Source organism: Podarcis vaucheri (assembly GCF_965113315.1).
Source record: "Podarcis vaucheri genome assembly, chromosome: 2".
NCBI classification, from domain to species: Eukaryota; Metazoa; Chordata; class Lepidosauria; order Squamata; family Lacertidae; genus Podarcis; species Podarcis vaucheri.
Window position 1 is genome coordinate 22,367,176 of NC_138760.1, and position 14,870 is coordinate 22,382,045.

Below are 14,870 nucleotides of genomic sequence, written 5' to 3' on the forward strand. Positions count from 1 at the left end.
TCTGTAACCCAAGGTTACCACTGTATTATCCTATCACTTCTCCAGCCAGGATGTCGCATACATGATAGCTCAGTCGGTAGAGGATGAGACTCATGATTCCAGGGTTGTGGGTTCAAGCCCCATGTTCGGCAAAAGATTCCTGTATTGCAGGGGGTTGGACTAGATGACCCTTGGGGTCCCTCCCAACTCTACAATTCTATGAGTCTGTGATTCTCCCCTTGCCTCTATTCTGTCCTCAGAGCAACCCTATGAGATAAGTTAGGCTGAGGGAGAGTTGGTGGGCTCTTTAGCGCTGCCGAATTTATTTTGTTTCCGAGTTGCTTCTGACAGCATGTGATTTTTACATCTGCTTTCCACCACATTGACCTAATGCTAGCTAATTTAGCGGAATGAAGTGCTAAAATAAATAATCACAAGCTCCTGTTGGATGCCTGGAAGAGCCTTTGGTTGTGAGGCTCTCCACCCCTGCAGTTTGAAGTGACACGGTACAAACTCGGGGTTTCCAACCTCATGGTCTAATGACGTGTGACATGACATGCATTGCTGATGATCAGGTCATGGCAAAGGCACCGGAACGTGATTTTCACTTGGAGCCACACAGTATGCTAGGAGGGAAGGCTTCATCCTTCCCTCTCCTGCTGCTATCTCAATAAAATAAATCACTTGATGCTTTTTCAAGATGCAAGAAGGAAATGGCTCCTGCAGGTTCGATGGGGAAAGGGAATTCACAGGTCCCTCATCCCTGCACTAGAAAAAGATGGGAGAGAGAGATGGAAAGAAGATAAAGTCTCTACCAGAGAAGAATGGCAAATTAATCTGTTGGACTATGTCGAAATGGCAAAATTGACCGGAAAGCTCAGGAACCAAGAACCAAACCCAATGAAGTTTGATCTTCCTAGGAGGACCTGTTTGGAATTTTAAGGCTTGTTCCACTGGGGTTGTTCTGTGCTGTTTAAGGATACAGTCCACCAACACGGACTAAGTTCCTTTAATACTAGCAGCTCTCTTTTTTCAATGAGCCCCACCAGTCAAAATACATGACGCAGGTGGGTTTCTGGATTGCTTAAACAACACTGCACTCTGCTGGCCAGATAAGCAGAAATATTTTTTCTCGCTTTGCGGGGAAGGAGGGATGCTATGGCTTTTTGAAAATTAATTAGTGCATGTGTTGCTTTTAATAGTGTGTGTGTGTGTGTGTGTGTGTGTGTGTGTGTGTGTGTGTGTGTACATATATAATCATCCTAGGAGCATGCACATTCCAGGAACATCGCACAGAAGACACTCGCCGGGGTTGTCTTTGTGGCCGCTGAGGCCGAGTCCCCCAAAGCAGCCAAAAGAAATCTACATCGCTGTCCTGGAAGCATAAGGAGCTAATGGAGATTATGCAGAAGGGATTTGATCCAGGCCTCTTTAGCTGTTTGTCAGAGTTCAGCTGCCAGTATAGACCTGAACCAGCATCTGTCTAATGACCTGCTGAGAGATTCTGCTGATCTTGTCTTTGCAGCGCAGGGATAATGAGAAAGAAAGAGAACTGAAACAGACTTTCAATGAAGGCAGGAGGCTGTAAATGCAGCCCCCTTGGGGCGCGGGGGGGAGAGAGAATATATTTATACACCCCCAGATTCTATTTTCAAAAGCCATTCCCCCTTGGAAAAAGGAGATTATTTCCATGCAACTGTCTGTCCTTTGTCATCAGCACTGGCACCGGCTGTTCCAGTTTCATTTTGAGGTGATTTTTTTTTTGGGGGGGGGGTGTTCATTGCTTTCCGTGGGCAGATGGATATGGACTGAAGGATTAAGCACGATGAAGGCTCTTCTTGCTAATTTGTTTGAAAATGAGGGCTATAATACTTTGAACTCCGGTGTCAGCTCCTTTCACTCAGGAATATCAAAGCGGCTTGCGAGGCAATTAGTTAATGAGTTGGCCAATCTCGTAGCACCTCTGGGGTATTAGAGAAGCCAGGTTTGCTTCTCAGATGGGGGGGGGGAGAGAACAAAATCACTGGAGAAAAGCAGATAGACAGGCAGTTTCATCCATTTCAAGGTAGCCCGGTTGCTTTTAAGGAGGCTCGCAGTGCAGTTCTACTTGGAAGTAAGCCTCGTTTGATTCAGTGGGGCTTACTCCCATGTCGACTAATATAGGATCACAGTAGCCAAATAATATCACTACCCTGTAATACACCTCAGCACAGGAGAAGCTGTAAAACTTCCTCCAAGGACTTGTGTAGTTTGGTTGTATCATCTAGACAAGATTTGATTTCATAGAATTGTAGGGTTGGAAGGGACCCCAACGGTCATCTAGTCCAGCCCCCTGCAATGCAGGAATGTGCAGCTGTCCCATACGGGGATTGAACCTGCAACCTTGGCGTCATCAGCACCACATTCTAACCAACTGAGCTATCCAAACTAACAGTGTGCAGTGTTGTGGCCACTGTGATTTGAATATGTGTTACATAAGCATAGGATTCAAGCTTTGTAACCCATGCCTGGCGAGGGCACTGAAGGCTAAGGGGTGAAGCTTGAATGAGTAATGATGATGTCAACACTATACCAAATTCTCTGGGGGGGTTTTGGGGGGGGGTATGGGAGAGTTGCAAGAAGCAGTGAGATTCATTCCAATGTTAGTATGTTGACCGTCTACAGAGTTGACTAGAGCAACGCAAACTTGTGAGATAATTTACTATCAACTTGGAGTAAATATATATATATATATATTCTGCTGTTGGGACGCGGGTGGTGCTGTGGGTTAAACCACAGAGCCTAGGACTTGCCGATCGGCGGGTCGGCGGTTCGAATCCCCGCAACAGGGTGAGCTCCCGTTGCTCGGTCCCTGCTCCTGCCAACCTAGCAGTTTGAAAGCACCTCAAAGTGCAAGTAGATAAATAGGTACCACTCTGGCAGGAAGGTAAACGGCGCTTCTGTGCGCTGCTCTGGTTCGCCAGAAGCGGCTTAGTCATGCTGGCCACATGACCCGGAAGCTGTACGCCGGCTCCCTCGGCCAATAAAGCGAGATGAGCGCTGCAGCCCCAGAGTCGGCCACGACTGGACCCACAACTGGGTCCCTTTACCTTTTATTCTGCTGTTGGTATGCTAAAGCTGGATGTTGTGCCCTGCGGAGGCTTGCTGTGCCTTCACATTTTATCCACAGCAGTGGAAAGTGCAAAGGGAAATAAAAGTGATAGTTCTTTTTAGATTCCTCCTTAGAGCGAATAGGGAGAAAACAGAGCTTTGCTTTTAAAAGATCTAATTTGGCCCCATATAATGAGTCAAATTGCAGAGGCACAGAGAGGCTCTGAAACAGATTGGAGTGCTTCCCTGAAGCTACAGATATAGATACAAATTGAATCTTGTGGGTGGTGTGCACCCCTGATGGTTACCCATATGTGGGGGGGGGTGTGTGTGTAAGACTGGAGGAGGGGAGTGTAAGGCTCTCTCTTCCTCTTTGCAGGACTCTCCCATGTGACATTGACTAGGAATGAGGCTGTCTGCAAGCTGCTCTAATTCAATTTCACTCCTCTGCTAATATGCAGGACTAGAAAATTTCCCTACACAAGGGGAGGGAATTCTATAAACACACACACTTCCTTATCTTGTGACATTTCTATAGACAGAAACTACATCCAATGGATCAGGGCAGATTCCACAGAATTGCTCTACAGGCCCAATCAATAAATAACTGGCAAGCAATATAATATAATATAATGGCCAATATAATGGCCAATATAATGGCCAATATAATGGCAAACACTAAGCAGACAAGCTCTCCCATCCCTGTCACTGTCAGGAAAAGCTTTCTCCCCCTCCCTAAATCTGCGCTGTTACCTGGCTGTGTGCTAGTCCTTTATAGTTTGCACCTGTCTGTCTTGAGAGATAATGGAGTGCGCTTCTGGGGGTGAAGTCAAACGGCTGTATTGGCAGCACCAAAGTGACCCCCCTTGGACACAAACCTGGGCAGCGTGTATGGAGGTCCCTGGCTGCCCAGAGAAGAAGACTCTCCTCTCAGCCTTTGCTGATGTGATCCAAAGGAAAACAGAGAAATACATTAGACACCAGTTTGGCTGCAGGAGTCGCCAGAAGGAGGCGTACAAGGAGCCATCTTTCCCATTGGGCTTAGTGGTGCGTTGTGCCAGGGTGCCGGCCTCTCAAGGGAGCCCAGTGAGTGGGGGAGCTGCACGGCAGCCTCTCCTTTCCCTGCATGCCCGCCAGCTGCACCCCGTCAACCATATGGCTGGTGGGCATGCAGCTTCCTTCCCAAGCCTCCACAGGAGGAGAGCGCCCTGAAGACTCCTGTGCCTGGGAGTCACTTTGGACTCACAGCTGTGCATGGAGGTGCAGGTCAATTCTGTGTCCAGGGCGGCTGTCTACCAGCTCCATCTAGTATGCAGGCTGAGACCCTACCTGCCCGCAGACTGTCTCACCAGAGTGGTGCATGCTCTATTTATCTCCTGCTTGGATTACTGCAATGTGCTCTACGTGGGGCTACCTTTGAAGGTGACCTGGAAACTACAACTAATCCAGAATGCAGCAGCCAGACTGATGACTGGGAGTGGCCGCCAAGACCACATAACACTGGTCCCTAAAGACCAGTGGCTCCAGTTACGTTTCCAAGCACAATTCAAGTGTTGGTGCTGACCTTTGAAGCCCTAAACGGCCTCGGCCCAGTATCCCTGAAGGAGTGTCTCCACCCCCATTGTTCAGCCTGGACACTGAAGTCCAGCTCCGAGGGCCTTCTGGCGGTTCCCTTACTGAGAGAAGTGGGGATACAGGGAACCAGGCAGAGGGCCATCTCAGTAGTGGCGCCCGCCCTGTGGAACGCCCTCCCTTCAGATGTGAAGGAAATAAACAACTATCTGACTTTTAGAAGACATCTGAAGGCAGTCCTGTTTAGGGAAGTTTTTAATGTTTGATGTTTTATTGTGTTCTTAATAATCTGTTGGGAGCCGCCCAGAGTGGCTAGGGAAACCCAACCAGATGGGTGGGGTATAAATAATAAATTATGATAAATTATTATGATTTTAAGTGGGTGGCAAGGGAAGGAGGAAAACAGTGAGAAGAGAATGGGGGGGGGAGAGAGAAAGAAAGCGATGGATAGAGACTAGCACTGCCCACCAGCAGAATTCATCCCCAGAAAATTGCCCCCAAGGAAAAGCAATCCTAGACAAGAAGCTAAGAAAGCGCCGTGTTACGAAACAGTTAATGCCCCTCCGAAACAAAAGAAAAACCCGATAAAGAAGAGAGCAGAGAGGAAAACTTGTTTCAGCAGACACTGCTTTGAAAAGTGCAATGGAAAAGAAAGGTCTTTCTTTAGCTTTCCTCCAGAAGGATGACAGAGGGGGAGCCACATGGGAGCTGACATTCATGCTGTGCGAGTTGTGTTGATTGCTAGACCCGCAAATATAGATCTGAGGTGAAAAGTGGGGATTGGGAGGATAGCAGGTGATGTTGAAAGGCACACATGTCTTGCTAAAGAAATGTGGGAGGGCTGCTGCTTGGTCAGGAAACAGGTGGGTTTATAAGCCAAAGGTCTACCTGGCACGTCTGGGCACTGCTCAGAAAGACACCTGCCTAAATCCTGCAGGGCCACTGACAATGTGGATTAAGCTGGCTGGTGCTGAGGGGAGTTGCAGGCCCAACACCTCTGGAGGGCTGCAAGTTCCACATGCCTGGTAGAGACAATACTGAGCTAAGGTAGAGCCAGTGTGGTGTAGTGGTTAAGAGCGGTAGTCTCGTAATCTGGGGAACCGGGTTCGCGTCTCCGCTCCTCCACATGCAACTGCTGGGTGACCTTGGGCCAGTCACACTTCTGTGAAGTCTCTCAGCCCCACTCACCTCACAGAGTGTTTGTTGTGAGGGAGGAAGGGAAAGGAGAATGTTAGCCGCTTTGAGACTCCTTCAAGGGAGTGAAAGGCGGGATATCAAATCCAAACTCTTCTTCTTCTTCAAGGTAAAATAAAAAATAAAAATGGAAAAGGACCCCTGGACGGTTAAGTCCAGTCAAAGGCGACTATGGGGTTGTGGCGCTCATCTTGCTTTCAGGACGAGGGAGCCACTGTTTGTCCACAGACAGCTTTCCAGGTCATGTGGCCAGCATGACTAAACCACTTCTGGTGCAACGGGACACTGTGGCGGAAACCAGAGTACATGGAAGCACCGTTTACCTTCCTGCCACAGTGGTACCTATTTATCTACTTGCACTGGTGTGCTTTTGAACTGCTAGGTTGGCAGGAGCTGGGACAGAGCAATGGGAGCTCACCCCATTGAGGGGATTCGAACCGCCAACCTTCCGATCGGCAAGTCCAAGAGGCTCAGTGGTTTAGACTACAGCGCCACCTGTTTCCCTCCTTTACTGAGCTAAATGGACCAGTGGTCTGTAAGGCACATTTCTTCATTTCTTGCATGGAGAAATTCATAGGAGAAGGAAAGGCATTTAAGCTGGTTTTTCCTCAAAGTCGAAGTTAAATGTTCTACTAAAATATTCCTTCCTCTTTCCTGTTGGCTTCTGGCAAAGTGATGCAGAAGGAGAAAGATGTGTGAGAGTTGTGGGTCATTATAATAAGACACTGAGGGTGGATCCACACACGGGGGGGAAATGCTATTTAAAAAGTCAGAAATTAAATCATTGTAACAAAAGAAGAAAACCCTATGTAAAATTGCAAAGAATTTTTTTTTTGCTCTCCAGCACCATCTGGTGTTGTGTGTTTATAACACATTCAAAACGCTATTTATTTACTAATGTAGCTGAGTCTCAAGTAAGATGTGGTCATGGTTTGAGCTTTGAGCTTTCTTCTGTCATCACTGGATCTCTTAAAATCTTGCATATGGATAGAAGACAGAGAAATTCCAGGTGAAATATAGTTTATGAAAAACTCAAATGGAAGATAAAGGAAGAGCAGGAGATCTATAATAACAATCTATATAATAAGCTTAATTATCAGTTTGAATAATTTATTATAAAAATGATTATATCTTTCATACTTTGGGGAATCCAGCACATATGCAAAATTGTTGTGGTTGTATAGGGTATTTTAAGATGTAGACATTAAACACTGATATACAACCGCTAACCTGATTATTGTGTTTGTACACACATGGGTTATTCCACTGGGAATTTATCTTTCAAGGGTCTCATCAAAGTCAACAGCAGCCCTTAATCACAGTTGTCAGCAGGTTGTTACCAAACCTGCATTCATCATGACTGCAATTTCATGTCCAGCTAGTGGCTGCGAGCAATGGCAAATTACATCCTTTCTTTACAGCAAGAATGTCTCCCCTTTGTGTCAGATTCTGAATATGCCTTTTGCTTGTCTGGATTGGGGATAGAGAGGGTTGTGTGAGTGTGGCAAGGTTCTCCAGCCATGTGGTGGTGATGATGATGATGATGATGATGATGATAATAATAATAATAATAATAATAATAATAATAATAATAATTGTACTCTGCCCATCTGGGCTGGGTTGCTCCAGCCACTCTGGGAAGCTTCCAACACATATGAAAACATGATAAAAAATCAAACATTAAGAACTTCCTGATACAGGGATGACTTCACGTGTCTTCTAAAAGTTGTATACTTCTTTATCTCCTTGACATCTGATGGGAGGGTGTTCCACTACCGAGAAGGCTCTCTGCCTAGTTCCCTGTAACTTCACTTGTCACAGTGAGGGAAACGCCAGAAGGCCCTCAGAGGTGGACCTCAATGTCTAGGCTGAATGATGGAGGTGGCCCACGCGGCCTTTCCTTCCCTTTCCTCTGGTGTCATTTACGCTGTCCAAGTTTAACTTCTATGGGACAGGATTCTTCTCCGTTTGCTTTCGGAGCTCTCCCAAGAGACATCATAACTATTGATGGCTTTATATAAATGGATCATAATAAATTCAGAGCTAGGGCTGAAGCAATTCAAGAAGGACACTGACAAACTGGAACGTGTCCAGAGGAGGGCAACCAAAATGGTCAAAGGCCTGGAAACGATGCCTTATGAGGAACGGCTAAGGGAGCTGGGCATGTTTAGCCTGGAGAAGAGGAGGTTAAGGGGTGATATGATAGCCATGTTCAAATATATAAAAGGATGTCACATAGAGGAGGGAGAAAGGTTGTTTTCTGCTGCTCCAGAGAAGCGGACACGGAGCAATGGATTCAAACTACAAGAAAGAAGATTCCACCTAAACATTAGGAAGAACTTCCTGACAGTAAGAGCTGTTCGACAGTGGAATTTGCTGCCAAGGAGTGTGGTGGAGTCTCCTACTTTGGAGGTCTTTAAGCAGAGGCTTGACAACCATATGTCAGGAGTGCTCTGATTGTGTTTCCTGCTTGGCAGGGGGTTGGACTCGATGGGCCTTGTGGTCTCTTCCAGCTCTATGATTCTATGATTCTAAGAAGAGAGGAACCCAGGCAGAGCCTAGGAACCATACACAAGTCGTTGCTGAGAGGGAGAGCACAATAGACTTTGGTGGCACTGATTCCTTCCTGTATCTGCTGGACTCTTTGTGATCTCAAAGGCTGTAAATATAAATATGCATGTCTGTACACGGCAACACCCAGTAAGCCACGCAGAGCTTCCTGCCAGAAGAGTGGGATGTAATAAATATTGTGGTGCATGTCTCATACATTTCTGCATCCTGTGTTTCAGGTTAACCAGCAGATGGAGTCACTGTGTCATGAAATACATCAGCCTTGCAAGGGTTGCTCTGCCAAGGCTGCAGTAGGAGACAGTGCCTTTATTTCTCAACGGGAAAGGCTGTGATCCCGGGCTAAAAATAGGCTGAATTCCCCATTCTTCTTTTGTGCTCTCAGTGCACGTGAAGCAGTTCTTTCCAGCAGAACTGAAAGGGAGGCTTGTGCATTCGCAAACTGTCCATAGAACCACAGGGTTGCAACCAGGAGGTCTAGAATATTGAAACCAGAGAATATATATATAGGTATATATGCATATATTAGGTAAAGGGACCCCTGACCATTAGGTCCAGTCGTGACTGACTCTGGGGTTTTGGCACTCATCTCGCTTTATTGGCCGAGGGAGCCGCCATACAGCTTCCGGGTCATGTGGCCAACATGACTAAGCCGCTTCTGGCGAACCAGAGCAGCGCACGGAAACTCCATTTACCTTTCCGCTGGAGCGGTACCTATTTATCTACTTGCACTTTGACGTGCTTTCGAACTGCTAGGTTGGTAGGAGCAGGGACTGAGCAACGGGAGCTCACCCCGTTGCGGGGATTCAAACCGCCGACCTTCTGATCGGCAAGTCCTAGGCTCTGTGGTTTAGCCCACAGTGCCACCCGCTTCCCATATGTATATATGATGTGTGTGTGTATGTGTATGTGTGTGTGTATATATATATATATATATATATATATATATATATATATACACACACACACACACAGTGAACGCTCGGGTTGCAAACATGATTTGTGTGGGAAGCACATTTGCAACCCGCAGCATCCGCAACCCGCGGCGCCTGTGCACATGCTGGTTGCAATTCGGCGCTTCTGCGGATGCACAAAGCACGATTTAGCACTTCTGCGCATGCACCGAAACCAGGAAGTAACCTGTTCCGGTACTTCCAGGTTCAGCGCAGTGCACAACCCAAAATCGCACCACCCAAAGCATCTGTAACAAAGCATCTGTAACCCGAGGTATGACTGTATATCTATGCATTGATCTATTTAGTAGTTTTACTTTGACACACATTGTTTGTTTGTTTGTTTGTTTGTTTGTTTGTTTGTGTGTGTGCGTGCGCATATGCACAAAATGTGGCATGGGGGGCAGTACTTTTATAGAGATTTGATATGCCATAGTAATTGAGCTCTGGAATCAGGCATCTTTCTAGGGTTGCCATATTTCAAAAAGTGAAAAGCAGGATACCCCAAATGTTGTTGAGCCCCAAAGTTTAGGTTTACTTGCTGAAGATCCAGGACAAACCACTGCCTTCTGGAAATTCCCCAGACATATGGCAGCCCTATTTGTACAGTACTTCTGCCATGAACTAAAGGCAAGTGACTATTTTCTCAATCTCAGCTGCCCATTTGGAGTGTGGGGATGGCAATACTGCCCCACCCTGCCAGATTTTATTTTATTCATTACATCTAGACCACCTTCATCTTCCAAGGAGTTCAATGTGGTGTACATGGTTCTCCTACTCCCCAAATTAAATGCTTAACCCGAGGTACCACTGTACAACTTTTAGAAGGTATCTGAAGGCAACTCTGTACAGTGGTACCTCTAGTTGCGAACGGGATCCGTTCCAGAGCCCTGTTCGCAACCTGAGCAGAACGCAACCCGCGTCTCCGTGTGCATGGGTCGCTATTTGCCGCTTCTGTGCATGCGTGTTATGTCATTTTGCACATCTGCGCATGCGTGAGCAGCGAAATCCGGAAGTAACCCTTTCTGGTACTTCCGGGTGGCCACGGGACATATCCTGAAAGAACGTAACATGAAGTGGACGTAACAAGAGGTATGACTGTGTAATAAAATAATAATAATAATAACAACAACAACAACAATAATAATAATAATAATAATAATAATAATAATAATAATAATAGGGTGCCCCTATTTTCATTGAAGAAATGTTGGAGGGTAAGGGTAAGGGAAATGTCTCTCCCGAGAAATGACTCAAGACATGTTGGTGCCTGAGGCAGCAAATCCAAGTGGAGCCCCCATAGCAGTAAAAGTATCACACAAAGACAAGATAACTGGCCAAATCTGCCACCTGAGGCAGGTTGCTTCACCCTGCCTACTGGTAGGGCCACTCCACATTCTTCATGAGATCCTGGACAACAGGAAGCAGCCACATAGTCCTGAGACAGGCAGGCCATTGCCCGGTTTATGAAAAGGCAGTCCCTTAATATTCAGGAAGATAAAACAAAGAAACAGGTCACATTCTCAAGTCTGACACCATTAGTAATTAACATGACTTTTGTTGGTGAGCAGTTTTGTCATTACTCTTTGTCATATTGCTCATTACTACCTTAGCAAACCATAATGTTACTATTTTTTAAAAAAAACCTCAGTGTTGAGATATGGCAGCAATGAGATGGCTGCAGACCACAGTCACACAGAACTGTATTCCTATGACATGTTCAGGCAGCAATCATCCAAAACACACTGTAATTATAAACCAACCTTGTTTTGACAGCAGTACTCTCCCATTTTCATCTGGTGAGACAGGGAGGCTGACACACAACAGATCTCCACATGTTGCACAGAAAAAGCATTATTCATTAAGTACAGGCTAATAATAATAATAATAATAATAATAATAATAATAATAATACCCCACTCTGGGCAGCTTCCAACACATATAAAAACACAATAAGACATCAAACATTAAAAACTTCCCCAAACAGGACTGCCTTCAGTTGTCTTCTAAAGGCTGTATAGCTACTTATCTCCTTGACATCTGATGGGAGGGCATTCCACAGGGAGGGTGCCCTCTGCCTGGTTCCTGTGACTTCGCTTCTTGCAGTGAGGGAACCACCAGAAGACCCTCAGAGGTGGACTTCAGTGTCTGGGGTGAACATGGGAGTGGAAACACTCCTTCAGGTGTACCATGGCCATCCCTTATAGCAGAGAGGGAGAACCTTTGGCCCTCCAGATGTCACTGGACTCAAACTCCTAGCATCCTTGACCATTGACCATGCTGGGTGGGATGGTGTGCTTTGAACATTGAGGTGGTGCTACTCAAGTTTTGCTTCCTTTCCGAGGTGAGATCCCTGGAGATTTATGGCATTCCGCAATGTCTGATTTATTTACAAATGTACAAGTAGGAAAGAGGTGGGTGGGAACAGAATTAGCACTCCCAGCAGATGGCAGACCCACTGTCCCTGGCAAGTACGGGAGTTCCCCTCTCCCTTCTGGTAGCTCACCGATAAGAATTAACAAACATTTGGTAGATTTATAGTCCTTTTATTACAGCATTATGTTACAAGCACAAACAGACAACCCTCTGCCAGGATATCAGTTGCCTACTCTGACTGCCAAGGAGTGTGGTGGAGTCTCCTTCTTTGGAGGTCTTTAAGCAGAGGCTTGACAACCATATGTCAGGAGTGCTCTGATGGTGTTTCCTGCTTGGCAGGGGGTTGGACTCGATGGCCCTTGTGGTCTCTTCCAACTCTATGATTCTATGATTCTATGACTCCTCCTCACTTCCTCAGCAAGAAGTGCACCAACAGGAAGTCCCTCCCCCCCGCGTCTCCTTTGTTCTCTGACACGCTCAGACCTCAGAGTTTGGGGGGAGGTAGGGGATCGGATCCTCCCCCCCACTCTCAACTGATGAGAGTGCTCCCTCAGCTGCTCCCTCCCTTCTGGTTGCTTAGCTACTATCTAATAGCTGGGTAGCTCCTCTCTCAAATGTGCAGCTTCTGTGTTTGCCTATCTCTCTGCTTCTGGAAACACTGGAAGCAGGGAGGGGGGGATATTCCCCTTCCTCTTCTGTTAGGAGCTGATCTCCCTGTGACTGCATTTCCCAATCTTCCGATCCAGACCAGCCCCTGACAGTCCCACACCATGGGGGTACAGAAGCACCCACATCATGGAGGAAACAGAATCACCCAGCAGCTTAAGATGCTTTCAACAGAGGTGGCTGGTGCCTGTTGCAACTGGTATGGCAGAAAGCAAAGAAGCCAACAGCAGATGGAGCTGGAGTCAATGACCAATGAAGCCATCGACTTCTCGTTTCTTCTTCCTTCTGCTAAATTCTACAGGGACAAAGCTGAGACCAAGCTGACAGCCATAGCTGCCCCCTGGACAGCAATGCAGGCAGGGGGAGCTGGCTGATGGCAAACTGGGGTTGCAGGGAGGAGGCAGTGTCCCATTTGCCTTAATGGAGCATCCTCCGTTGACGTTCAACGATCAGCAAGCTCTTGGCCCGACTCTGTGGTCTTTCTCTCTTCTTCAAAACTGCAGTCTTCTGCTCCCAACCCTACACCTAAGATCAATGGTATTGCAATGCAGTGCTCTCCACAGGACAACTCTGAACACTTCTGACCATTGGCTACCCTGGCTTAGATCAGCCATCACCATTAGCTGGTATTGATGGATGTGGGGAGGATGAGTCACCTTCCCAAAGGCCATGGCTTTCACATACCAAGCTTTCCGGAATGATTTTCTACATCATCAGGGAATCATCTCTTAATAATTGGCCTCATAAAGAGACGTTTCCTGAGCGTCCTGTGTCATTAATGTTGCACTGCCGCCCCCCAAAAGGATGTGGCTGGCACAGCTTGGTCAGCTCTCAGAACAATAGGGAGGTTTAAGTAGTACAAAAAAAAATATGATATGATAGGCTTGCTTCAGTTCTGGAACTTCACCATATCTCAGGGCTGACCCAAGACATTTGGCTCCTGAGGTCAACCATGAAACACCCCCCTGCCATGCCAGGGAAGAAGAGAGAATATCTTCATTAGAAACACATGCCCTCCGACATTTTTCTTAATAATAATAATAATAATAATAATAATTTTATACCCCGCCCATCTGGCTGGGTTTCCCCAGCAACTCTGGGCAGCTTCCAACAAAATATTAAAACTACAAATAAACATCAGACATAAAAAAACTTCCCTAAACAGGGCTGCCTTCAGATGTCTTCTAAAAGTTGTTTATTTCCTTGACATCTGATGGGAGGGCGTTCCACAGGGCAGGTGCCACTACTGAGAAGTTCCTCTGCCTGGTTCCCTGTAACTTCACTTCTCGCAGTGAGGGAACCACCAGGAGGCCCTTGGAGCTGGACCTCAGTGTCTGGGCTGAACGATGGGGGTGGAGGAGCTCCTTCATGTATAATGGACCGTGGCCATTCAGAGCTTTAAAGGTCAGCACCAACATTTTGAATTGTGCTTCTTGAAGTGAGGGAGCTGCCAGAAGGTGCTATTTATACCCCACCCATCTGTCTGGGTTGCCCCTGCCACTCTGGGCGGCTTCCAACACATATAAAAACATAATAAGACATCAAACATTAAAAACTTCCCCAAACAGGATTGCCTTCAGATGTATTCTAAAGGCTGTATAGCTACTTATCTCCTTGGGCTGGGGGGTCATGTAACTGTATACTCTCCAACATTTCGCCAATGAAAATAGGGACGTCCAAAAGAAAAGCGGGACATTCTGGGATCAAATCAGAAACCTGGATGGCTTCTGTAAATCCAGGACTATCCCTGGAATATAGGGGCACTTGGAGGGTCTGGAAACAGGAGGTGGGAGAAGATCAGCAGCCTCTGTGGAGGCACATTGGGCAGGGGGTACTTCCAGGAAGGTGGCAGATCAGGCTTCCAAGGAATGTGCTGCAGCTGCTGTTCGCACTGTGGCAGCAATGGTGGGCAATGCATTTTTTGAGGCTGGATCTGCTGCCCCTGTGGATCCTGCTGCCTGAGGCAGTCGCCTCACCTTGCCTCGTGGGTGGGCTGGCCCTGCCATACAATATATATATAGTGGGTGGTGGAGCATTGAAGCAAAAAAGCTTGCACTGCTTTCCTACACAGTAATTACAGAGCGTGGGAGGTTGCCATTTTACGCGTGTGCTGGTGTTATTGGGTTCAGACCCCAAAACTGATTTAAAATTTTCAGCATGTTGTACGCTGAGAGAAAATTGTATGAAGATGATGTATCGGTGGTATTTGACTCCTAGTAAGTTAGCAAAAAGGGGACGCGGGTGGCGCTGTGGGTTAAAGCCTCAGCGCCTAGGGCTTGCCGATCGAAAGGTCGGCAGTTCGAATCCCCGCGGCGGGGTGCGCTCCCGCTGCTCAGTCCCAGCGCCTGCCAACCTAGCAGTTCGAAAGCACCCCCGGGTGCAAGTAGATAAATAGGTACCGCTTACCAGCGGGAAGGTAAACGGCGTTCCGTGTGCTGCGCTGGCTCGCCAGATGCAGCTTTGTCACGCTGG

General features: G+C 47.0%; 1 long non-coding RNA gene across 1 annotated transcript in view; it reads right to left on the minus strand.

Moving 5' to 3' along the window:
• Positions 1 to 14,870, minus strand: part of LOC309526641 — a 173,693-nt gene that overhangs the window by 75,571 nt on the left and 83,252 nt on the right. The window lies entirely within an intron of this gene.